At 36.1% G+C, this 26274-nt stretch overlaps 1 protein-coding gene across 5 annotated transcripts in view; it reads right to left on the reverse strand.

Moving 5' to 3' along the window:
- The window catches only part of LOC105255365 (SH3 and multiple ankyrin repeat domains protein 1), a 115019-nt gene extending 94599 nt beyond the window's left edge, over positions 1-20420 (reverse strand). For all 5 annotated transcript variants that reach the window (XM_025410789.1, XM_025410776.1, XM_025410773.1 and 2 more), the window contains exon 1: positions 20034-20420. The gene's annotated coding sequence lies outside the window, so the exon portion shown is untranslated. The remainder of the gene's footprint in view (positions 1-20033) is intronic.
- Between the last annotated feature and the right edge of the window lie 5854 nt (positions 20421-26274).

Here is a 26274-nt window from a genome sequence, read left to right on the forward strand (position 1 = left end):
CACGTGGCCGAGCAAAGTTTCGCGGTGCTATGTGATCATTACGATTCCCGTTTCGCATCGTAGGAATCCACGGCGAGCGTTTGACACCTTAACACCTGATCCCTAAAAGGGCGGGTGGAAAAAAAAGCGCATGGTGGAAAATCGCTTGAAAGGGAGATAGATCTTCCGAAGAGAATGATCGTTCGAATTTATCAAAAGCGATTGCGTTATCTAATTACAATTTTAATTACAATTTCACGTCTTCCTCTCGAAGTAGCAATTTTTCTTTCGCGTAAATACTTGTAATCTGCGACTGCGAATCGCAGTCTCTTTAAATACAGTTTAATTACAATTTCAGATGCGCAGGGGATGGAGATATCTTTCCGAGTGGCAATTTTTCGATCTTGATTATAGATGTAGATTACGATGAAGACAATTAAGACCGAGTCCAACCGTAATTTCACATTCTCTTCCACTCTAATAAGAGTGCGATCGCGATCGCGGATGCGCACGCGACGTTTAAGCGATGCTCTTTTTCAGCGCAGTAAAGAAATCCGGCGATCGCCCAAACACTTTCACGGTCGTTGAACGTTCCGTAACGGCGATAATTAGCGGTGCGCGCTAATTAATCCGGCTCGCGTCCATGCGGCTTATGGTTCAATATGTATGGGCATAATGACGATTTCGCTGATCGGGCAAAGCGACTGCGGTAACGTTCGCTGAAAAGCATTCCAGCTCGTGTGGAACGATGGGAGAACAGCTCGAAATCGACTCGCTTAATGCTCGTTAATTAATATCGGATATTGCGAAATCGACGCGCGAATAATTCACTCTTGCATACGTTCTCTCGTTAATCTCTTATGCGCGTTGCGCATAATCTACGAGTGCGCGTTCCATTTACGAGTGTCTTTTCGTGCTTTATCAACAAAATGATGGCCAAGAGGATATCCTTGATGTATGTTTCCGTTATGTCAGGGTCGGCCAAGGTATTTCCCTGAATACGCTCGCGATTCGTTACGTTAACATAACGGTCGGATACTAGTACGCTAATTTGATGCGCGGTTCACGGTTGGCTTGAGACGAATGAAAATAGCGAGATGAGTATAAATTTACAGAATGTTTGATAATCTCGATAATTTGTATAGCTCTGCATGCGTCTTAACTGTAATCGAATCTTCAATTTCTGACAAGTGTTTAAATTCAGTTATGTGCCTTGAAAACGTTATAATTCTAACTTAAATTTTTAATCAATTATTTTCCATAAGCTTCCTTCCTCTGAATTAAATCTAGTAATCAAGTACGATAATTAAAATCTCGAGTTTAATTTTCTCCAACAAAATAAATTATTCGACAACAATGTCCTATTAAATGTTGTATATTTCTTATTAACATAATTCTATAACAATGTAAACAATCTGTATTATAAATTGTTTCCAATTTTAAACGAGCTCATAAACTTCGCTCCAATTTTAACATAAGAAATAATATAATTATTGAAACGTGTCGAGAGTATGTACTGTAAATTACGGTAAATGAGCTCAAGTATTATTGCCGTTATCGCGTAGAAGAAATTACAGCCATTGCTTGCCTCGATTTATCGATTTGATCAACTCTTTATTAAAGAGGTCAAAATTTTTGGTCTGCGTTTTGATTCTCAACTAAGGACAATTGACAATTATATCGAACGTAAATCCTCACAGTTCCTGTACAAATAATTGAATAAATTGGAGCAAATTAATTTTAATTAATACGTCCATCATCTATAAAAGCAATAACTGGAAAATAATAAAAGTAATTATTACGTAATACAATATTATTATATAATATAAAAACAACTGTCTCTCTCTCTCTCTCTCTCTGTTCGACAAATAGTATTTAAATTAAGAATAACATTAGCAATTTAAATAAAATTACACTTTATGCAAAGGGCACAATTTTAATATTTTTCATGTAAATCGAGGATTACTTTCACAATTAGATCAAAATATAAGCAAAAATATTTTTCTCTCGAGACCATTAAAATGCAATAACTCATTATTAAAGATAACTTCGCTGCACCGAAAGAGAGAAAGAGAGAGAGAAAGAAAGAGGATCTCGAGTGTAGATACTCACGATACTAATTCCACCGGTAGAGAGCGAGCTATTAATTCTATAATCAAGCCGCGAATTAACGAGACCGCGATGCGTTTCCGCGTGGCCGGCACGAACGGATAATGCGCGACAGATAACGGCAGATCGTTTCTTAATCTTCTTTTATGTCAATTTCTGGCGAGACGAAGTATCACAATTTTTTTCAATCTTCAGAATATCTCTTCTCTAGAACAATGTCATAGCGTCTCGCGGTAGGTCACGTCGATTTCGACTGGTCGCATATAAGAGCCATGGTACTAATTAAGGCGCCGACCGACGGAAGGTAATGTACAAAGGCGCGCATAAGTCTGTCTCAAAGTCGCGCGCGCGCGCACATGCACATCTACAGGGAAAGTGCACCGACCATATATGTGTGTGGGCACTTAAGCGCACGTGTGGGGTATATATCGAAACGGTTCATTGTGAGCCGAACAATGACCGAGTGGCCAAGTATGAGGTTCAGGGACACGGGGAGAGAGGGAGGAAGAAGAAGAAGAAGAAGTGGAAACTGACTCTCCAGGCAAACGTGTAACAAAGTAGCGAACACATCGCGATAACTTTTTATTTTACCTCTGTTCTCGCGTGCCCGCGCGATTATTAATCTCTCGCATACCATTTCCCGCGAATGAGCGACCGTTTGTTCCATATTTCCTTTCCCCGGCATCCTCTATCTCCTTCCCACATCGGGGCTTCGTTCAACAATAGCTGAATGAACGGATGGCTCGCAAACCCGTATTCGTTTGAGATTCGCGATAACGCTGGGAATTACGAAAGTAAGTTTATCAGAGATAGTCTTGTGACTTATAAATTTGCAAACGACATCGCAGTTGCGTTATCTAATAACAAAAAAATTGATTAAACATAAAAAGGAAATGATCATTTCCTTTTTACATTCGCCTCTTCGAGGCTGTATCTCCCGATAATTACGTCTCTATAATTATTGTTCGGAATCACGTGCGCGAATATTACGGCTACTGTGTGTTCTCTCCATCGCTGCCGCGAACAGCGTAATATACCTCTCTCGCAACAATATCGCGCGCGATGCAGTTCGCTGAACTCTGTCCGCAGAGCGCGGATTCTCGGCTCGTGTCCGGATTTGACACAGAAACGCCGGCAAGTTTCAGTCCCACGACGCTCTTGAAATTCTACGATGAATAGGAAGACGATCCGGCGTCCCAATGGACCGAATGTCCGCGTTCGGCGGTTTCATCCGTATCGGCTACCAGTTCCATTGGCAAAAGCGAACCGTCCCAGCCGGGAACTGGAAGCACTACGTATATCGGCGCACACACATTGTACACGATATTACCGCGCATATAGTCGCACACCTGTAAGTTTGTTCGTGCATCTAGGCATGTGCATACGTGTGTGTGTGTACATCGATACACACCAAGACTCCGGCGGTGTAGAAGGGGCATAGAGAGGCGCAGGTATATATGTGTAACATGGAGTCTAGGAAGTACGCAAGGCGAGTGCAGCTCTTCTAACGGTAATTCCCTTAGACCAGTACCGCAACTCCTGCAACCCAGAAGAGTCGATGTTTCTACCGCCGCCGCCGCTGCTGTTCTTCTCTCTGTTTCAGCGAGAAGTTCAGGGAGACGACGAGGAGGGGAGAGAGAGAGGCAACGGGAGAGAAAAGGATGAAGAGAGAATTGCTGTTATGTGTACGAGAGAGTATCGCGATCCCGAGTCGGTTCGAGAGAGGGCCACCAAACTCTTTTCTCTCCGGTCGTTTTCCTCCGCTTCTTTTTCTCCAGCTTCTATCTTTAAGCCGCGTTTCATCCAAAGGGGGAAGAGGACGGAGACACCGGATGAAGGGAGAGACAGGCGCGTAGAAGAGAGACCGGGAAAAGTAACAGTAACCTTCTCGCGTTACGTTACCGTGAACTTGCACGGCTTCGCTTATAATTAGCGCGAAACTCGGCACGCGGAATCGCTCGGATCGTACCGCGAACGGTATTAATTTGCAGTTACGATACGCCAAGTGTACGCTTGCAAAGCGACGTCGTGATAAAACACGCGTTTACTCTTTCCCCTCGCACGTAACATCCTCGGATAGTACGTAATAACGATAGTAATATATCTCGCTCATCGTTTCTCGAACACATTTCAGCATTTTTCTCGGCGCAATTTGCGAAGCTTTCCCTTCCATTTGCCTCCGTTTAAGGGAAAAAAGAAAGGGATAAACGCGTTTTGCGGATGAGCCGCGAGTGCGAATGAATACGTCGTCGAGGATCACGCGATCGAGGGAACGGATCGCCGGAAGGATTCGTGCAGCTGTCGTTATTCCTCGTGCGTGTAACGCGAGAGACAATAATTATGACGCGGTGCGTTCTTTCTTCCTTTCGCGGGGACTCCGATCCTTCTCGCGTCGACCGTGATCTTCTTCTGAATGGATCGCAGAATCCATGCCGTTACGCGAACCACGCCGTGCATTTGTCGGCCTCGAGTAATGGGTCGATTACTTTTCGATAGTAACCGCAAAGAAGCGCATTTCGATCGGGGGAAGGGGATTAAACGGGGATTACGCGAGTAAGCGCGACGTGGAAAAAGACGGATGCGCGGTTTAAACGTAATTTGCTTTGCCGTTACCATCGAAACAAACCCGGTGAAAGACCAAACGAGCTTTCAGGGACTGTCAGATCCAATTTCCTGTACCGCGAGAGAGGCAAACCATTTGATCACATCCTTTCCGCAGAGGCGTGTTGCGCGGCGGTCATCATAATTTCGCTAGTCATGCAGACACACAACTCGTGTCTGCGGAATTTTCTCCGATCACGTTAGAATATATATCTTTCGGAAGAATTTATTTCAAATTATCCACATGGAAATTTAAAACCTGAAAAATCTCTGCGAGACGCGTTGCAAATCAAGCAATCGATAATTCGATCTCAAGTCAAGTATTTTTTAAACTTTATTTAAATAAGTCATAGTTTTTTATTAAGGGATTTTATTATATAATTCAAAAGGATTTAGCTTTCGTATGAATTGATCTCCGTGAATGAAGGATTTTACAAAAAATTGATTTTTGACAATGTGACAGACGTTTGACGCAAAAATACGAATTTTTCGTATTAAAATTTTCATTCTTTTGTTAATAAAAAAAAAGGTTTCATCAAAATTAAAATCCCTTTGTTCACGGACTAAATCAATTCATACGAAAGCTAAATCCTTTTGAATTTTTTATGTCGGATGATCCAGCTCCGAATAATTTTGCTCACCGCCAAGCGCCTCCGAAAAAAGATGTCTCTGGAAAATAGCTGCTATGCCTACATTTCTCGATATTTTTAATTGAAAAAATTATGAAAACTTCTTTGATAGATATATATTATGATAAAGAATCGATGAAATAAAAATATCTAGCAGTTTTTTTTTAATTCCCCAAAAATACGTTTTTTTTTTTCAACTTGCTCTCTGACTAGGTATAACCCCTTAAATAAAATAAATTACTGTATATAAATTACTCTATCTGTATCGATTCGAGTATATTGATTTATTTGATGTGTAAATACTGAGATGGTAACATATAATTTTGATTGGAGACAAGAACGCGAATGCCGTGTTTTTCCTTTGTCGCCATTGCATGCACGCGCGCCCTTAATTTTCTGTCCGATCGATGTTGCCATTCCCCTCGGCGCGTTTAACGCGACTCAAAGCTCACCCCCTAGTGCTCGCACCCCATCTTCTATTCCCTCGGTCGCATTCCCGCGCGTCTTCGGGAGGGAGGTCTCGATTCCCAACATTGTATATACATCGGCGCGCACGTGGAGTCGCCTGTATCTACGAGCGTAAACATCAGCACGCGCGCGTGCATGCGTGCATGAGTGCGTGCGTGCGTTGCTCCGTTTGACGTGCGTCACATCGGCGAAACGAAGCTCGAGTAAAGACGACTGTCGATAGCAACGACCCAACGAGTTAGCACCGCTGCTGAAGATCAAACAATAAATAGACGACGCGACGGCGTTATGTAACTCGTTCACGAACGTCTGGGCGATGACAAAGAATGACGAATGACGTCTGGAATTGAAACGATTCGGATACCCGATATACGACCGTCTTTAAAAATATATCCCGCGTTTCATAGGGTTTGAAGTTTTATTTTTATTAAATTAGAATTTTATTAAAAATCATTACGCATCTATTATAGCTGGAAATAATAAAATCGGATGTTTGTACGCGCGCAAATCGTATGCTTTCAAATGGAAACGTTAACACGAGATATTAGCATTAATTTTACGCATAAAATATACAGATTGGTACGTGATAAGTCGCCTTGTGCGGTCACAAGTGTAGCGACAAAAAAAACGGTCATCCACCCCTTTTATTCATATTCAAGAGGAACGAGTTCCTCTCCTTGTCACTCTCCGAAAGGCGTCAGACCAGATCGACGTTTCGAAAAAAACGCTGACGCTGGAGCGGAGAGAGCGCGCAGAAGGGACGCGCGACGAGAAAATTCGCTCCCGGCACTACCAATTGGCAATTGCATCGTCTGATAGTATAATGACGGAACGGACGGGCGGATGCGTACACGCGTTTGACGCATCTGCCCGGTGCATTTCGCTCCGGCAAAGTGGACGATGAGCGATACAACCCGTTTGCGCGTGCACGAGAACTTGCGGCGAGTGTCACTGGCCCTTGCATAAACGCGGTAAAACATACACGCGAATAGATATCGCCTGGAGAGAAACGATCAATTTTCAAAACGTTATAAATAAAACGAAATATTTTAAACTCGATGAGAATCTATTTAAATTAAATCCGTAGAAGAGAATTTTTTATATAAAATTTGAATTTCAAATCTCAAGAGATTGCGAAATACGCGAATGGATTAGAAATAAAAAAAAAACCTAGAACGCTATAAGTAGAAAAGTTATATCGAAAATCAAATTAAATTAGATTAATGTCAGAGCTAAGCGTCACATATAGGAGGGATATATGTGGCGGATGAAGAAATGGGGCAAACTTTTATCGTGCGCTGCGATCGATAGCTATCGCGCCCTATTCTGCAAGGTGCCTATTAATAGATGTTGGACGGATAATCGATAACACGACCTATATTACATTTATTACACAAGTTTCTACTCCACGTCAAAAGTAAGTACTTCCAATGAAGCGTTACGTTTTTATCAACGTTCTTACTTCTTGTCCAAACAGTCCTTCGTTCCATTCTTCCCTCAACTCCTTAAGTGCTCTCGTCACAACGCGTTTTACAGCTTGCCCGCTGATTCGAAGCTCTCCCTCCCGGTCAATCAATATCTAGAGAAGTGCATGTACTTTCGCAGCTTCCTCATCACGATTCGAAAATTTTTATCTCTCCGCGCACAAGTAAAGCACTCACGAAGATTTGCAGACTCGAATCAATCAGATAATGTATTTTGTAAGATTTATAGAAAATTTTCTTTCTCTCTTTTTGCTTTATGAGGAAAGTAAAGTAATATATTGTAGTGATAATATTATTCTGATTTATTTTTAAAAGTAATATATTGTAGTGATAATATTATTCTGATTTATTTTTCGCTTCGTTAATTTCGGCGTTTAAATTTTATTTTAAGTTCGATCGTATTAACACTGATAAACAGGTCTGTAATATTTATAATGCATGTCGGATGTGTGCGATTTATTAAGGATCGGTATCACAAATGGCATATTTAACTCTCAAGTGCGGTGAGAATGCGGACCGACATATATAAAATCATTGATCATGATAGAGACTCTAGCTATATCTAACATCCGCCACTTATCGGAGTACGTGATTCTCGCTCGACACCTCGCTCGCACCTCGTGCGACCACTCGGGATAAAAGAGAGCCTTTAAATCAGGTTGAAAAATCTTACCGACGTCGACAAGCAAAAACTAGAGCGATGAATCAAGTGACGAGCCAATTTTTTTGTAATCCCCGACTAACCGGAAGTTTTCTCTTATACTGGCGAAAATCAACAATTAATTATAACTTATTAAGATATTACATAAAATGTTAATCAATTTTTTGCTCGTACGTCGATATGCTTTTCAACGATCTCGTTTACATCTTGCAATTGCTCGCTCAGCCATCCGAGAGAGGGAACGTGCCATCATCGGAATTATTACAACTTCCGGTGTGAAGTTAAACGGATCTATGGGGAACATTGCCGCGGAAGCTGTAACTCGTCCCCATTACGTCACTGCGCTATAGTATATGCACTTATTAAAGAGATAAATACATGGCAATACTCAGCACATTGTCCGCGATATATTTTAACGCAGAATCTAAAAATATCTAACATCCTTTTGTGTAAAAAATAACTCATCGTACTATTAAAGCTTTAATATTAAAAAAACAATTTTTTCAAAATCTTTAAATCTTTGCCTTTATCTCATCCTACATTATAAATAATATTTAATAATACGATAAAAAATTAATAATAAATCATAAAAAATTTTATTATATTATACAAAAGAAAAAATTTATTACTAATTTTTTAACTATTTCATCATTTGATAAATAATATATATTCTTTTTTATATAAGAAATGTATTACGATAAAAAAATACCTTATGATAAAAAAACGAAATATATTACACGTTATATTATTACACGTTTGCCAAATTTCAAACAATTTCACATCCGCCGAGAGGCGAATCACCGAAAATCTTGATCGCGAGGATTCTTCGATGGTCGATCGACCGCCTAACGAACCGTAGGAACGAGCGTTGCCAATTTGGCAATGATCGATAAATCAAGCGAATCGAATCCCGAATGCACATCCGCATTCTCGACACGCTCCGTTGCTTCATTATTGTCGCGTATTTTCCCTAAAAGATAAGAAAGCCTCTCGACGCGTCCACTCCGTTTTAACTAACGACGAGTGATTTCTTGCGCGTCCCTTTTTATTCCAGAAATGCCGCATGAATTTCATATTGATTTTATTGCTGATGCATGTATCTTATTATGTACGATACGCGCGTATATATTTACCTGGTCCCTTATATTTTCGATATATTATGCGCGACGACACCAAGTCGAGCGTAAAATTGAGAATCGACGAAATGAAAGTGAATACGCAATATGGAAAAAAGGGAAACGCGTAGAAGACGAAGACAGTCACGGGAGAAGCTGCTGATGACTGCGGCATCTATTCATGAAAGGAATTCGTTTTCGAAGATTAGCGAACAAACAAGAATGCCGCTGGTTGACAGCAGAATGGGAACCGGGAGAATCAATGATCGGATCCGCGAACGCTTGCCAAAGGATCGCGTTGTACGCTTCGCGCACCCTTCATAATCCCTCCCTCCGCCTCCACTCCCGCCATCACCGTTGGAAGACAAGAGAACGAAAATTGGAAAGAATATTCTCTGTTCGATTACGTTGAAAATTATGGTAACTTTCATGTCTTTTGTATGTCAGCGTCCATGTCTTTTGTATGCACAATATAAAGTTTTCTTTTCCATATCGATCCAAACAAAAGCATCATTTCGTTAATTTTAAATATATTTTTATAAAAAAAAATATATTTAAAATTAAATAATATATATAAAATATTTACGTTTCACCATAAACATGACTTTTACACTTAAACTGTCATTTTTCATATAAGATATTTATAAGCTACTGTCATATAAAATATTTATAAGCTACTATGACCTAAAAGATCAATTACGATGGAGATATCATCATACAAAATAAAATTTCCATTACACTCTTACCGTTTCTGATCATAAAAAAATAAAAAGATACGCGCAATGAGGAAATAAGATGAAAGGAAATAATTGAGAAATAACGGCGCTATTAACGCAAGATCGAGATAGCGACGAAGAACAATTAATTTTTCGTGGCTTCTAGCATTACGTTTAATTAATATAATTTGCCGGAGGATAATCCGCAATGTGTATTTTACGCGAAACACACATTTGCACATGTGCACGCATGACTGCGTGAAATAAGCATATATGCAAGCGCAGAATCAAGAATAGTATGCACAAAATTAGGCACATGGCGCCCAAAGCAATTTCACATAATTGCCGTTTGCTTTTGTGAGGTATAATAGAAAAAAATTGAGGATTGCACAACTACACAATTAAAAATTATAAAATTAAAAATTTTCAGGAAACACATTTCACCAGGATTATCTCAGATTTTTTTGTGTGTTGAATAACAATTAAAATTTTATTTTTTGTGTTGAATAACAATTAAAATTTTGAAAAATCGACTGTTGGAAATAACGAGTAAAATGATGGAACAATTTGTACATTTTTAAAATATATAAATTCAATTTTAAAAGCTTTACAATTGCATGAATTTTACAAAAAAGTTGTGCAGATAATTGTTTTTTAGCTCTTGGCTTTGCATGCATATATATCGTTTCGCATATATGATCGTTTCTTATGCAAAATAGAAATGACGTACTAATGCGCGTCATCTTATCTTTTATTTAGATCGGCTGAAATGAATTAGTTCCGATCTCATATGCGACAGCAATTCTCACATGTGAACGAAGCTTAAAACCGGTCCCACCCACATAAGAGATTTTAACGGTGTGCATAGCCCGACAAACGACCGACAAAAATTAATATATTCCAATTACGCACGCGGACAATGTTACAAGTCCGCCCGACGTACCCATGGTGATGTACTCACTATGGGTGCAATTTTGCGCAAATGCTTTCTTCTCAACAGATCGCAAATATATTCATATATAATTAAGATCATGAATGATTTTTCACTGCTTTTTGATGCTACACCGATTCCATTTAAGAGAGTAGGTTGCAAAACTTCATTTTCCACAAATTCAAAAGTTGAGAGATTTAACCGCGGCTTAAAACTTGTTTAAAGTGTAGTTTACAGTAGCTGCACGTTTCGCAAAATTAGCTATAAAACTCGAGTTCCACCGGTACCGAGTCTCTGCGCTAAGTGCGTAAAGATTAGCAAAGATTTACATTTAAACGGCATCTAAATCTTTGGCACGGTGGGAAAATTGCCCATCGCATTCAATGACGATAAATCAATAGCGAGTTTCAATCGAATACCGGAACATTTATTAATTGTTACGATCTTCAGCGCTTGAGAAAATGAACGTCACCCTATACGCATTAATGGGTAAATATTTTACATCGCAAAGAATACATAACTTTCACGCTAACATATTTTTAAAACATTCATAACTTTATAACTCTAATAACGAATTAATTTAGAGTAAAATAATCTGAATTTGAAAATTAATATTATAATGCAAAAAAAATTAATTTAAATCTCCTATTTCTCTCTCTCTCTTTCTTTGTCAATATACAAGTAATATGAGTAATGTATTTTTTCTAAAACAAATTTTAATGTCAAATCATATAAATATCACTGCAGAGCACTATATATACAATAATGTATAATAATTTTGAATGTTCACGTAGAACAGAACGCATAGTATAAAACGCATAATATGAAATCACACAGTAAAGAAGATTATTGGCTCCCAGTATAATTTTTTTCCCATAAATGCCATTAGGCGTCGAGTCTCGATTGTTAGTCGCTACGAGTCGTGTCATTTCACCGACCGAGACAATTGGATCGCCTTTGAAATTTTCAATAATCGAGGAGAGCATCGCCTCGGGCGATGAATTCCTGACAACGGCCGGACGAGACGGTGGCGGCGGTCGTTTTGATCTTGTTTAGACAGCAACACCGGTATAAACAACCAGCGAAAGACCCCGCGCCGAATGGCTATCGGGTGCAGTGATTTATTCAGGGTTATTGTCCTGCACGGGGTTTTTGTCCCGGGAACTGCAGCGGTGCAGCGGCGCAACGGATGTGGACCCGACACGACGATGCATCCGAAACAGCAAGAACGCACTTGGGCCACTCCACGCGTATACGACATTACTCTCTCGGACTCCGGCTCTCCTGTGCACTTTTTTCTAACGTGAACCCGGCACATACCGGGTGTGACGGTATTACGAATTCCGAGCGGACCGTTAATACCGGTACACGACTTGTATAAAACAACGCTCGTAAGAAATGCCAATGAAACGACGATAATCGCAACTCGACCTTTCTGGCAGTTACTTTTGGAAATATTAATACGTAGTCATCTTGCGTTTATAAGGTAATAAAAAGCGTAGTTATTTTAGCTACACTATCGATATCAAAGCAAAAATAATCTACAAAATTTATAAAATTATTTAATTATTTATAAAAAATATTACTATTTCTATAAAATTTCAAATTTTTATCGATAATTAAGAAATTTTCCTTGTAAAATTTTATGCCTCATTTAAAAAGAATAGTGCTGATACTCTTGATCAAGAGCTCTGGAGCAATGGTGACTGCAATCTATCAAGACCTTGATGATCTCATCTCCGTTAATTAACTTAAGCAACGATTAGGCTAAGCGATTATCGCATCCTGAACACTGATGCTTGCCATTTAACATGCCATATAAGATTGCCAAGTTAAGACTGACAAGAAGTTATGTTGTCGATCGGTAATCAATTTCCGCGACGGAAATTTTTGATTTGTTATCGAAATCTCGATTACAAAACTGATAAATACAAAAATATTTTAGAAAAAATTGTATACACGAATATTTTCACTTGTAATTTGAATTCAATGACATTCTCTCGGTATTTGAAGTGGCACTCTATATAAATAAATTGATAACATATATTTATGTTTTGAGTGGAATTCCTTTATTATCCCAGATGTGTGTGCATCTTATTAACAGTCGACTGTGATTGATATCATTGGTGATAGGTTGATAAATATCGTTATTGATAATCAATTATGTAATTATTTAATTTTACTGTATCGATATTATCATTATTGATGGATAACTAGGAGGAAGTATGTGATCATTGAATTATATAAATAATTCAAAATATATTTATTTGTGATTCTTTAAACGGAACATAAATACTTCAATTATAACCAGTTATTCCAACATGACAATCGGGCATTTCAATCGAGATACTCGTTTTAGTACTCTGGACATAGGAACGCCTCTCGACGCCATTCTCTTCTCAATTATTATTATTACCGATCAACGCAGCATCGTTATTAGCCCATTACTGTACTCGAACGCGATCTATATGACACGCCATGAGAGACAGACTGTCATGTTTTTACATGATTCAATATCATTAATTACATATCCGCAAAGATGTTTGCAATATTATAGTCATTACTCGTACATATCACGTATAATTATGTATAAACTTTGACTTTATATAACCAGAATCTACATAATTTTTAAATGATAATAGAGTTAATATGTTTTTCCAAAGCAAGATAAACAAAATTTTAATGTCCGTCAGTGTAACGCATAAATAATTCAAAACATGTCTCGATGCAAAACATGCCTCGGTGTACGCTACGTTCTCTCATTATAAATGCACGAAATCAAGTTTTTCAATCAGATGAATAGAAAGAGAAATTTTCAAAACGAAAATAAAAATGTGAAAGCTTTCGATTTTAAATCATTCATTCTATCATTCGCGTTCGAAAGATAACTGAGTGTAAATTACATTGAAATATAAGTAATCCCCGAAATTTACGAGTGTCGTATAAAATCGCGTGGCGATAGACTTTTGATGCCGATAAAGCTTTTGGCATAAATCAACGAGGTGCGATAGTGTTAAGAACAGAGAAGTAACGAATAAAGTTGTCGTCCGATATTTATATCGATCGTTACGCACGCCCACGAGATATTGATAGCGGCGCGATAAATCTCGAGACGAGAGATGGTGGACTCGATTAATAACGATAATAACGTCCTATAACCAGTAAAGATGGAACAGCAACGTGGGAATATAGAAATTTCTCACATTTTGACTGATAAATTTCCGTTCACGACCGTTACTCGGTCAATTAATTTTAACGGGGTATAGTGGAAAAGCGACAATCACGAATCGAGTGGGATGTACGCGACAAGCTTGCTTGGCTTGCGCGAGCCTATCGCCAATATCAGATAGAATCTACGAACGCGAGGAGGAATAGGGCATTGAATGCAATAGGCTTCCCCAGGGTCGGCCACTATCGACTTTTACATCTTTCGAATATGCACGGGGCTTCAGAGACCCGATTCAACCCCCGAAGGATAACAAAGGCGGATCGATGGGCACGCGACTATTAATATAGGATTGTTCTACGGTTTATCTGTGAATCTCTCTTACGACAAGAAACTGACGTTTTAATATTCGCAACGACTCAACTATATACTACTCGTGTCAAAACTTGAATTTAATTGGGAGGAAAAAAAGAGAAGACTAAAAGAGAGAGAAAGCAAATGTACTATTTAATAAAAAAAAATTATAGAAAATTTAAAAATATAAAATATTTATAATTATCTATAACATTGAAATATGAGCTTAATTTTCCCTTCCGATTAAGATATATAATTTAATCGTGAAACTTTGGAGAAATCGAGACGACACGACCGCAGCAGCTAATTATCGTCAGTAACTTTCGAAAAATTGACAACAAGATTGTCGTGGTTCGTTAGAGACGTAGAGGAAATTCTCGTCCCTCGTCAAGGGAGATGCGGCGGAAAGGATGGAGAATCCTGACCAGTACGGCGTCGTCGTCGTCGTCGACGGCGTCGACGGCGGCGGCGACGCCTATATTGATTTTGGGACCGAGGAAAACGTGTGGGGCGGGGGAAACGAGGCGGAGGGGAGTAGCGAACGATTCTCTGGTGGGATACCGACAAGGATAACCGAATATGTAGCGTGGAAAGCGCGCGGTACGTATTGTGAGAACGATGAATTTCATGGACGCGGTGCGGCGTCGTCTAAATGCGGCTTTAATAGCTTGCGGCATGTGCCGCAACCGCTGTCGGGCGTTAACCGTGAGCGATTAAAGATTTAAATCCCGCGGTGATGTGATGTTAGGCATGTATTGCCAATCGCCAAGAAGCCAATCTACCGCTAGCAAAATCCCTTTGCTTGCATATTCATGTGAAACTGTGACCCGAAAATCGAGAGGATTACGCTTTTTATGTCTACGATATGAATAAAGTATTTTCTGACAATGACAGCGTAAAATTCATCAATTTGTCTACGCGAAAATTGATTAATAATTTATTTCCGCTTCCTTGTAATTCTCTTTTTAGAGATACATACGTATAAATAATAATAACAAATATATAAATTCTTGAATCTTAGGTAAAATATATATAATAAATAAAAAATTAAAAATTAATGATAAAATAAATAAAATAAATATGAATAAAAATGAGAAGTATATTATATAATTAATACATATTTAAAATACATAACCATCATAAAGCTTATTATTTACGAGTGACACACTTGGGACCTCTAAACAAGCTAATCATTTCCTAACATATTAAAAGATCCGGTTTACCTAACGTAATCAAAGAACTTCACGTATGCGGATTAAAAAAAAACCAAACTCCATTAGCTCGGCGCGCGCCACTCAGGAAATTAGTCGTACGTAATATTTGCTTGCGGGAGCGCGACGAAGCTGTATGATTATCGGAAGGGAAAAAAGTGTTTCTATGAGAAATATAAAGAGGAGAAAAAGATAATGAAGAACTCGTTATGCAGTCAGTGGCTATATCGAGGAATCTCGTTTTTATTGAACATCTATAGATTTATCCTTTTCCGAGAAGAAGCTTTGTGATTTATTAAAGTATAAAAGTTCACCGGAACTTTGCGTGTCCTCAATAATTCAAACGAGGAGGAAATGCACGCGTTTGTTTTTGCTTATCTGCATTAATAAATTGCGTTTAAACGCGATCACAAGTCAAGGTAACACGATGTTGTAAATATTGTATGTATAGCTTTGCTACTGATTCATGTGTATACGCGATATATTTTACATTTCTTTATATTTTATCGCAATAAATCTCAATTACGAATTATGAATTAATTATCAGGTGATTATTCCTTGTCGTGCAAATAACAAGTTTCTTTACACAAACATCTTATTATTATGTTGTTTATTTTTTGCACTACATACGGCTACTATACATATAATTTTTATCAAATTGTACTGCGAAAAATATCATTTTGTAGAAGAAACATAGCAAATGTTTCTTCTACAAAACACACAAATGAAAAGTTAAAACTCTTTGCGTAATAATGTTTACGTATCCTTACAACAGATTTCTCATCAAGAATGAAGCGGCATAAATATTTATAGAAAATCAATAAAATGACAATAAAATAAAAGAAAGTTATATAAAAGAAACAAGTATAAAATTAATTATAATCGTATAACGGTCACTTGAATTGACATTTCCGATGAGTATTGATAAGGTAAAGATAAAATAATCGGATATGACAAAAGAAAATCCTTTAACGGGCTATCAGTAGATATAATTCGACGGAAACGACATGATTCACCAGATATTTGACAATATCGCCCTACAATACAACGGGTTGCATGTTTGTGCAAGTACATTATCAACGATCTTATGTCACGATGTATTCAAATGGCATATATCCACCTGTCATATATATGCACGATATATGCGATACTTGCGTAAATATACAACAAACTTTAATGCGCAACTTCATAGACACTTCATAGACACCAATTCAGAACACTTGTGACGAGATGTAATTAAGAGAGAGAAAGCATTATGCAAGGTGAGAGAATGCAAAATAAAATGTTATTTTTTTATTTAAAGAGAAATAGATAATTTTTTGAACATTTTAAGCTATAGAAAATGATTTCTGAAATATCCATTTACAAAAAAGAATATTTTATATATAAGAATAGTGTTAAAATCTTTGAGACACTTTTTCATAAAATCATAAATTTTTTACCATTATGTATTATTTCTCAGAAATCACTGGTCCGAGTTATTTTTTTATTCTATTCAGAAAAGTAAATTATGATTGTTTGTTTAAAGAAATTGTAATTTTATTATAAATTACAAACAATTAAAAAAATCTTATTGTTAGAAAAATTTGACTTCATTCAAATTATAATAAAAATTCCAAAAGAATTTATTCGGGAAAAAGTATCGATCAAAATATAGGAATGTAAAAATAGATAATTTTATATATGATGTGTGATTTCATAACTGCATTTTCTCTCTTGAAATAGGTGAGAATTTCCAAAAGTAATAAAAAATCAATAAATGCTATACATATATATATATATGTATATACATATACAGAGTTATTGTATGTTATGGGAAAAAGATAATGGAAAGAATGCGGGCCATTAGGGAAGAGCAAAAGTAGATAATATTGATTATATATGATTATATATATATATATATATATATATATATATAATCTTTTGACTATTAAAAATGTATATTGGAGCTTTGATATAAACACAAAAACATGCATAGAAAATATTTAATAATTGAGTTAATTGATTTTAAATAGAGAAATTCAAATTAGAGATAGCTCGGAAATGCAAGTCTACTTTTGCTCTTCTCTAATGACCCGCATTCTTTCCATTATCTTTTTCTCATAACATACAATAACTCTGAATATATACATGCATACGAGTTAACGTTTTAATTGTTCTCGATATAATAAAGATCTTCGCGAGATACTAGATGGAAATCTTATTTACTCATGCGTTAAAAAACGCTATACAAAATGAAGATGATGACGACGACGACGAAGCATATTTGGATTCTCGATCCTATTTACATCGACCGCACGAAACAATGGAGGAATTCGCGTCCTTGGACACGAGATAATGGAGTCCTGCGGTGTACGATTACGTTATATCCGTTTCGCGTGGAAACACTGAATGGCGTGAATCGTATTTTCTCCACGCTGCCAATTAGCAGCGTGTCTCGTGGAATAACCGTCACAGAGAAAACATACAGAAAACGCCGGCGAAATCACGCTCGCGCGGAATGTTTTAACGCGGCGACATGAAGAGACGGCATCGTATGTACACGTGTTTGTTGAGGTAAGAGTCATTATTGATTATTTGCGTCGATGCTTGTGTCGTTTCTGCAAACGCGGCAAATTACTCACGTTTGTTAACACCTGTGCCGCCAAAGACGATTGTATCATAATTACGCCTGTCGCAAAGCTATAATCAATATATTATAGATTTCATGTCCTTACATCTTTTAAAATCCCGAATGATATCGAACACAATTCTATCTTTATTATCACGAATATTCTCAAGTATATTTTTAAGAGAGAAAGTGAAAAAAAATTTTAATATCTACATCGCGAAGTAATATCTGCAAGTCTATTCCGTAACTTTCAACGCATGCGTGTTATAATTGTAACGCATTTTTTTAAATAAGTATGAGGTCTATTCCGTAATTTTTAATGCATGCGTAATTATAAAAGTTACAGAGTGGGCTTTAGGCAATTGGAATATTTTAAAATAATTAAGAACTCGGAAATTAAATTCTCATTAATTCGAATAAAATAATAAAATCACAGTAAATTGACCGAATACATATTGCATTAAATTTTGATACGTATACAAAGATTTTTAATACCCATTAATGCATCCAATTGAAATTGTTATTAATTAATATTTAAAAGATCGTTCTTTAAAAATATTATTTTATAGTAGAATTTGTGAATTTTGTTACTATTTATCTTATTATTGCATCATTAAAATATTAAAATCAATAATCTCATTATTATATCATTAAAACAGGAATGAAAAATCAATAATATTAAATTTAAATATTTAAATTGCAACTGCTAACTAGAAATTTTTAAAATAAAGTACCATTTACAGAAAAAAATTGAGCTGAAAAGGAGAAAAGAACTTAAAGGTCTTTCCTGTTCTTTGATTCGATTCAAGTTTTACAAAGGGTCACTTATCGGAAATGGAAGACCATAAAAAAATAATACAATACCATTGTAAAGTAGACAGAACTAAAAAACGTCTTTTAAAAAGCGATCTTTAAATATTCACAAAGAATTTTAGGTCGGCGAGATATTCTCGATAGGGGTTAGAATGTAAGGATACTCCCCCGGGAATCACTTTGCGCGATCAAGCAACCTTCGACGCGCGTTACGTAAGCGAGATGCGACGCTTACGTGCGCGAAAACCTGTTGTCGAACGCGCGTTCAGGGAAAAACATTGCACGTGTGTGTTGCCTTTCTAGAAAACGCGGCCACAACGCAGCGTACCACCGAGAAATTCGCGTTTTACAATGTAAGCGCGACGACGAGGAATTATCCCGCGGAACGAGCGGCTTGTACCGCACGTAATCTTATGGTGATAAATCTCGATTTCTCCGAAATAAATAGCAGGTTAGGTTAGGAAAGACTCTAATCCTAACAACATTCCGAGTTTAATCCTCGATCTGAATTACGGTATTAAGCCGCGAATAAATGACATGATAAAGGGAATGTCTTTGACTTTAAGTATACAAGGCTTACGAAGATTTACGCTGGACTTACCTTGTTAGAATATTATATCTTCAGAAATCTAATGATTATTCTGTTATATATTATATTGCATTCAAGTTTTTTTTCTTTGAGCTCGATACATATATTTTTGTAATCGTATTGTCCGAGAGAAAAAGAAAGAGAGAGTGAGAGATACATAAATATTATCACGAGTACGAAGATAGATAAACGTATACCAGTAAGAATGTATACATTAACATTAAAAGTGATTTGATCGCAAAAACAAGTAACCTTCGATTTATTTACGTTTGTAAAACGATGAAGTAAAGAGAGCCAACGATTCTATCGCGATGCTTTACATCGCGTCGCGAACTCGTGTCACATACGAGCGTACATTTTCTTCGAATACAATCCTGCGTTATGGCCGAGTACTTGAAAGAGTACATCAAGGATCGCCCGCAGTGCGCGCGCTCAAAATCAATTTCGTCGCGCCGTCGTGCACGGACGTCGGCTCGATAAGAGCCACAGGCCGACAGTCGTTCTCGCGGAGTGCATGACAGCTGTGAGAGACGCGCTCTTGTCCGTGCACGGCGACAACGTCGAGGAATCAACGGTAACAATTACTAGGTACTCACCAGAAATGATGGAAAATCGATCGTGTCTCGGAGAAGTTTGGAAGGGTTGACACGGTAGAAGGCACCTCTCCTCCGCTGTTTGATTCCTCCCTCACGTGAGAAGAGACTCTGGGCTCCTTTAAGTCCGGCGACACTTTATCTCGAGTGGCTGGTGAACACAATACACAGATACCGCAGGCACTTTATCACGAGCGACGGATGACACCTCGATCTGCGGCGAATCGTGATGTGATATGATGCGATGTGATGCGCGCGCGCTTGCGTTTGACGTTACTGAAACGAAATGGAAAACGTGAGATGCCGGGACGACGACGCCGCGAATCGGCGAACGAGCGACGGACAACACGTCCTATCGCACTGAACTCGCGCTCGCGACTGAGTGCACGCGACGCGATTCGGGAGATGTCGACGGCAACGCCGCTCGCGGAAGCCGACCGAAGCTCGCGCGCCGCTACAAACGTCAAATTTCGATCGGCGCGTGCTCGCTACGCGCGGACGAGCGCGGAGTAGTACGAGTACTGCGAGTGTGAACGTTTCACTTGAAAAAAAAAGAAGAAAAACATACAGCGGAATCGCGCGTGGAACTTTTCTATTTCGCATCTCTTTCTCTTTTTCTTCCCCTCTCTCCCCCTATTTCTCTCTCGCAATATATGCACGTACAACCCTCTTACACGACGGTCCATATCGTTATCTCAATGAGAATTCCTCGTAGTATCATTTTCAGACATGCACGCGAGAAGGGCCGCTGAAAAATACAGTAATATAGCTGTTTGCCGCGCGCCTACGAGCTTTGAGATTTGATACTTTCCGAGAATTGCAGAGAGCGGTATACTATGTGCACGCGTTGCGAGCTTGTCATGGAACGAAGGTAAACTTCTTCGAGAATGAAGAATGTTAAAATGACAAAAATCGTCGTGAATGGCAGTACGAGGAAATTTCATTAAAATGGTAATATAAATAATATGCAATAAATGTCTAACTTGATCAAAATATAGTATAATATGTAAAGAGAAACATGTTGACTTTACGTTCTATATATTTTGACAACCTATGTTTATTGGTCACATAGTATGTATTAAATATTTTTTAATATTTCAAAGAAAATGTTTTAAAATAAAAAAATTTAGAAGATTGGTTTCATATACATATGAGAATGTTGGAAATTATAACACAAATTTAAACATATATATCCGTGTCTTATTAATATTAAAATAATATATTCTATGATTGAGAGAGAGCGGGGGGAGGGGAGAGAATGAGAGAAAGAGTATAGAATTAAAATTTCAAAAAAGCAAAAGCATTATATATAATAAAATAACACACATTAATTTTTGCTGTAGATTCAGATCATAAAATAAGTACATATGAATGTGTATATATACATATATACGCATCAAAGTAATAAAATCGTTCTTTGCTCTTTTAAGAAAGAACGCAAAAATCATTGAATATTGTTAAATAAAAAAATTCTACGCGAAAGTCTCCATAAACTTATAATTGTTCTAATGAAGCAATAGTTTCAAATAAGTCTTTATTAATGCGTGTTAATAAAAAGATTTTGCATCGATGTGTAAATGATGCAAGGCATCTTTCAATTCAAGCATCGAATTTACATTAGACCTAAATACATATTCATGTTTTAATTTAAATAAATATCGTATTCCATAGTTTTTTTTAATATTTTTGATGCTGCATGCATCAAAAATATCGTAATATACCTTAATGTAATTTTAGCATATCAAAAATGTTATTAAATAGAGTGTAAGAGTTATTAATTAGCGCGTATATATTAATTAGTTATTAATTAGCGCGTATATATTTAAATAAAATTAATTTTTATATTTTAGAAAAATAATACAAAAAATAACAGAAAAATAATATTTATTTTACTACTGGAGAGTATGTGATTATTAATAATATACGTATAAGAAAATATATTTTCATTTAAATGTTATTAAAACATTTTTTTAATGAAATAAAATTCTAAGAATTACTTAAAAAATATTCTTATGTCCTAAAAAATTCTTTTAATATATTTATACTGAAAATATACAATAATCAAGTTAAGTAATTTATATCATTTATATCATTTATTACCACATACGATATACTTCTGTATACAATAATAAAAAGATATATATATATATATATATATATATATATATATATATATATATATACTTTGAAGAAGAGTTAAATACGATATGTCATTTTGATGGCAAACATAAATATGTATTGTAAGCAGTGGAAAAATACTGATATCATCGCTGATTGATCAGGCGATTATGACGATCGACTACAAAATCGTTTTGGCTAACGAGAGTATCGGCGGACTGCCAATTTCGGATATTAAATGTCAATGATCGTAAGAGACAAAGCCCGGCGCTTAATTTCATCCCGGCATCGCGTCGTATCCTTAACTGTAAATGGACCGAGAAGAACTCGAAGTCGGCGAAGACGACGTTGAAGAAAGTATCGGGCAAGAAACGAACGCTCGTATAATCCGCATTTCCGACGTTCTGCACCGGTACCATTACCATTACCATTCCAAGGTATGGCTGTCCCTCCTCTCCCCTCCCACTTCACCCACCGTCATTCTCGCCCATCTTTCTGTCCACGGCAGCTGGTAAACCGTATTTCCAAGTCAACCAAGTAAATCAACAATCGATCGTCTCCGGATAATCAGGTATCTTTTTCCTGTCTCTGTTGCTTATCTTTCTTTTCGTTTTAAAAAGACCAATTTTGAGTGATTCACGTGATTCAATAATATTATTCCGTAACGAAAATAATATAAAAGAATATTTAAAAAATGTAAAAAAAATTATTAATTTTATTTTTACGCACAAATATATTTATAAAACAAATATTTTATAATCTAAAATATTGGCGATAATATACTCTTCTAATGTCGATAATTAATATAAAAGAAATATAAATTATCTAAACTAGAAGAATAATTGTTTGAAATTTTTAACACGATAAATTAAAACTAATTCTTATCTAACTTTTTCGTGTTAAAATAAAACAGAAAATAGAGATTTGTATATTCGAACACAAGTATTATTTTAATTTTGAATTTATTTTAATTTTAAATTTATTTTAATTTAAAATAAAAAAACTAAAACAAAATTATAAAAATTATGTAAGAAAATTACAGTGAGAATAGCTGTAATACTCCGTTATTTTTTACTGAAAACATTCTTTTCGAGAGGCACGTCACGTTTAAAAGATCCTCGAATTTTATGATGTTCGGCGAAAGATGAGAATCGTTTGGTGAAATGCACACCATAAAAGCAAGTCGATAATACCAATTGCTGTATAAGCAATTGTATCAAGAACCATGGCTTTTTCATCGTAGTGCTTTAATTTCATAACTGTGCATCCGAAACCGCTTTTTGACAATCATTCGTTTGCAAAAACATTAAGCCATTAAACTTGTTAATCATAAAATTGCAAAAAATATATATTCATAAATCTATATTAAGTAAATCTATATTAAAAGTATCGTATTTTTATTTTATATAATTTAATTTTACAGAGAATTTTGTTTTTTATATACATACTTGTACATAAATCGATTTGTATTTCGAGATAATTCTTGTAATTTTGTATGACTTAAAAGTAATAAATAGCATATATGTTATTTTTTCGTGCAAAATTTAAAATTTTTCCTTATTAATGGAATATGAGAAAAAAATAATTTTGTATTTTATTATTTGCAAAGACATGATTGTTAAAATACAGTTTTCAGCAATTATTATAGTATATTTATTTGGCAAATAAAATAACAGCAGATGATATCAGTATTGTATGACACGTACAAAAATAATAATAAAATTCATTCAAATGTGTATCTTAAATTGTCGGCATCTATTTAAAAAAAAAAATATATATATATATTTTAATATGTGACTTATTAAGCATTTTACATGCCTTTTATATTATGATGCATATTATTTAATTATTCTCTTATTTTAATTAAAATATAATTATGTAATATATACATATAATAAACTAAATATTTATTTAAATTCGACAAAAATATTCAATAAATATTCAAACATTATTTAATAAATATTTGATAAATATTTTACTGTATAAAAATTATTAAATGTTTTATTAAACATATTTTATATATACATATATATATATATATGAACAATATCTTAATTGTCATTCTCTCTGTATGTATATTATATTTTGAGATAAAATACACATTTAAATAATGAATAAATTTGTTGCTAGGCAACTGGAATAGTGCAGTTTATTGTACCTATGGCACATCCGCCGGAAATTGCCTCGCATCAGCGACGAAGATCGGAAACGCGCACTTGTCGGACGAGCTTTGAAAGTTGATTTGCAGGAAGTTTTTCCTTTCGGAGAAACGCGAATTCATGTCGCGAGACGCAAACACATGTTAAAACACACTTCGTGTGCTCGTAATAAATGGCAGAATATTATCACTTTACACTTTCCACATAATGAACGAACGTGACGAGCAACGACTTGTTTGACGGTCGCACAGAGGTCGTCGCGTACGTCGTTACGCACGGCCTACGTGTATCTAGCAAAAACAAGCGTATTTCGCTCGATATTACTTTCTATTTCAATTTACAACACGCTAATGAAACTAATACACGCGAGTTTCACGAAGAAACACAGAGATCACCTTCGCGTATCCGAAAACGTCGCAATCTATAGTCACTTGAAACTGCCGATTTCAAATCGTGGTACGCAGCGCGGATCGCGATCGACGAAACGCCATTAATAGCGAAGATTCATGGCACTTGATGCATTCTGACGGTCGCTCGTCACTTTAATCGGCACTCCCGACAGAAATTTGCGCTCGTTATACACTTGTAACGGGTAAAATTCGCGATTATTGACGGAGCTATCGCGCTCCGTGCGCGAACCGGCACGACTCGTCGAAACTGTCATGGCGGCCGAATGGACATGCGCGGGGTTGAAAATTCCGCTGCGCCGAAAAACTTCGCGACAAAAATCATCTGAGGAATCGCGATGAGAGTGAAACGCACCTTCTTGTCAATGCCTACGACTAACGGCGTTTTATATTCGACATTTTTCACAAAGATTTAAACGGATACACGGAAATATGTATGTAAGAAACTTGAGAAAGACGCGTTATCTACGTACATACAAATTTGAAATTGGCGCGTACATTTTATTTTATTTGAATAATCGTAACACAAGTACGATAGAATATAAATTTAAATTATACAAATATATAAAAAAAATGATATAAGTATATAATAGTGAGAGAAATGGTCATCTTACTTAACATATTCATTTCAAATTTTTTTTATAAAAATATTTATCTTAATTTTCAAGTTAATATTATCCTCGATATAAATAATAAATGTCTATCATCCCGTCTTCTGTCTCTCTCTTTCTCCTCTCTCCCATCTCTTTCTCTCCTCTCTCTATACATATATATATCTTTTCCATTAAATATTAATCTTCTCCCTGATACACAAATTAATTAATATAATTGAATATTAAATTATAAAATAACTTTAATTTTTCAAAATTATATATGTGTGAATATAAAAATACTAATAAAATTATTAAGCAGCCTCTTATCTTATTGAATAAAATTATATGTAATCGGTAAAATCATGAATATATTTCGAGTTTTATTTCTTTCGGTTTATGAATCTCTCGTGAAAATTTTATATACTAATGATAAAGAAATACGTGGCGTCATCTGATGAGAAATCAAGTCACTAATACTGGAATTATACAATACATAAATCGTAAAAACAACGTAAGAATACGTCCACAAGAAGATATTAAAATATCCACACTTAATAGATTCTCTCTATAATTAGATTCCTTCTACAAGTTACAATTTGATTCGATTCTTTCATAAACGAATAGATATATATACAATAATTACATACATGTGCAGTTGGCGGTATTCTATTGTATAATTGTGTTATCTACGCTTATTTTGACTTATTGTTTCTTATTCCGACCGCCAAGAGGACGTTAGTGCGTGGCAATTTTTTTTTAACGCGTAATCTCAGTGATCTTCGATATTGTCCCCGTCAATTGACAGTTGCACAATTCATTCTAAATATAGCCCGTAAACACGACAGACGACGTATGAGTCATTCTTATCATCGTCCCGAAAACCTGATAGCATGCATAGTATAAATTTATTTACGAGCGCAACGTTTTTATCGCATATTTTTAGCGCTTTTTTTTTACGCTAATCTTT

Source organism: Camponotus floridanus, unplaced genomic scaffold, assembly GCF_003227725.1.
Source record: "Camponotus floridanus strain SB8 unplaced genomic scaffold, Cflo_v7.5 scaffold103, whole genome shotgun sequence".
Classification (NCBI taxonomy): domain Eukaryota; kingdom Metazoa; phylum Arthropoda; class Insecta; order Hymenoptera; family Formicidae; genus Camponotus; species Camponotus floridanus.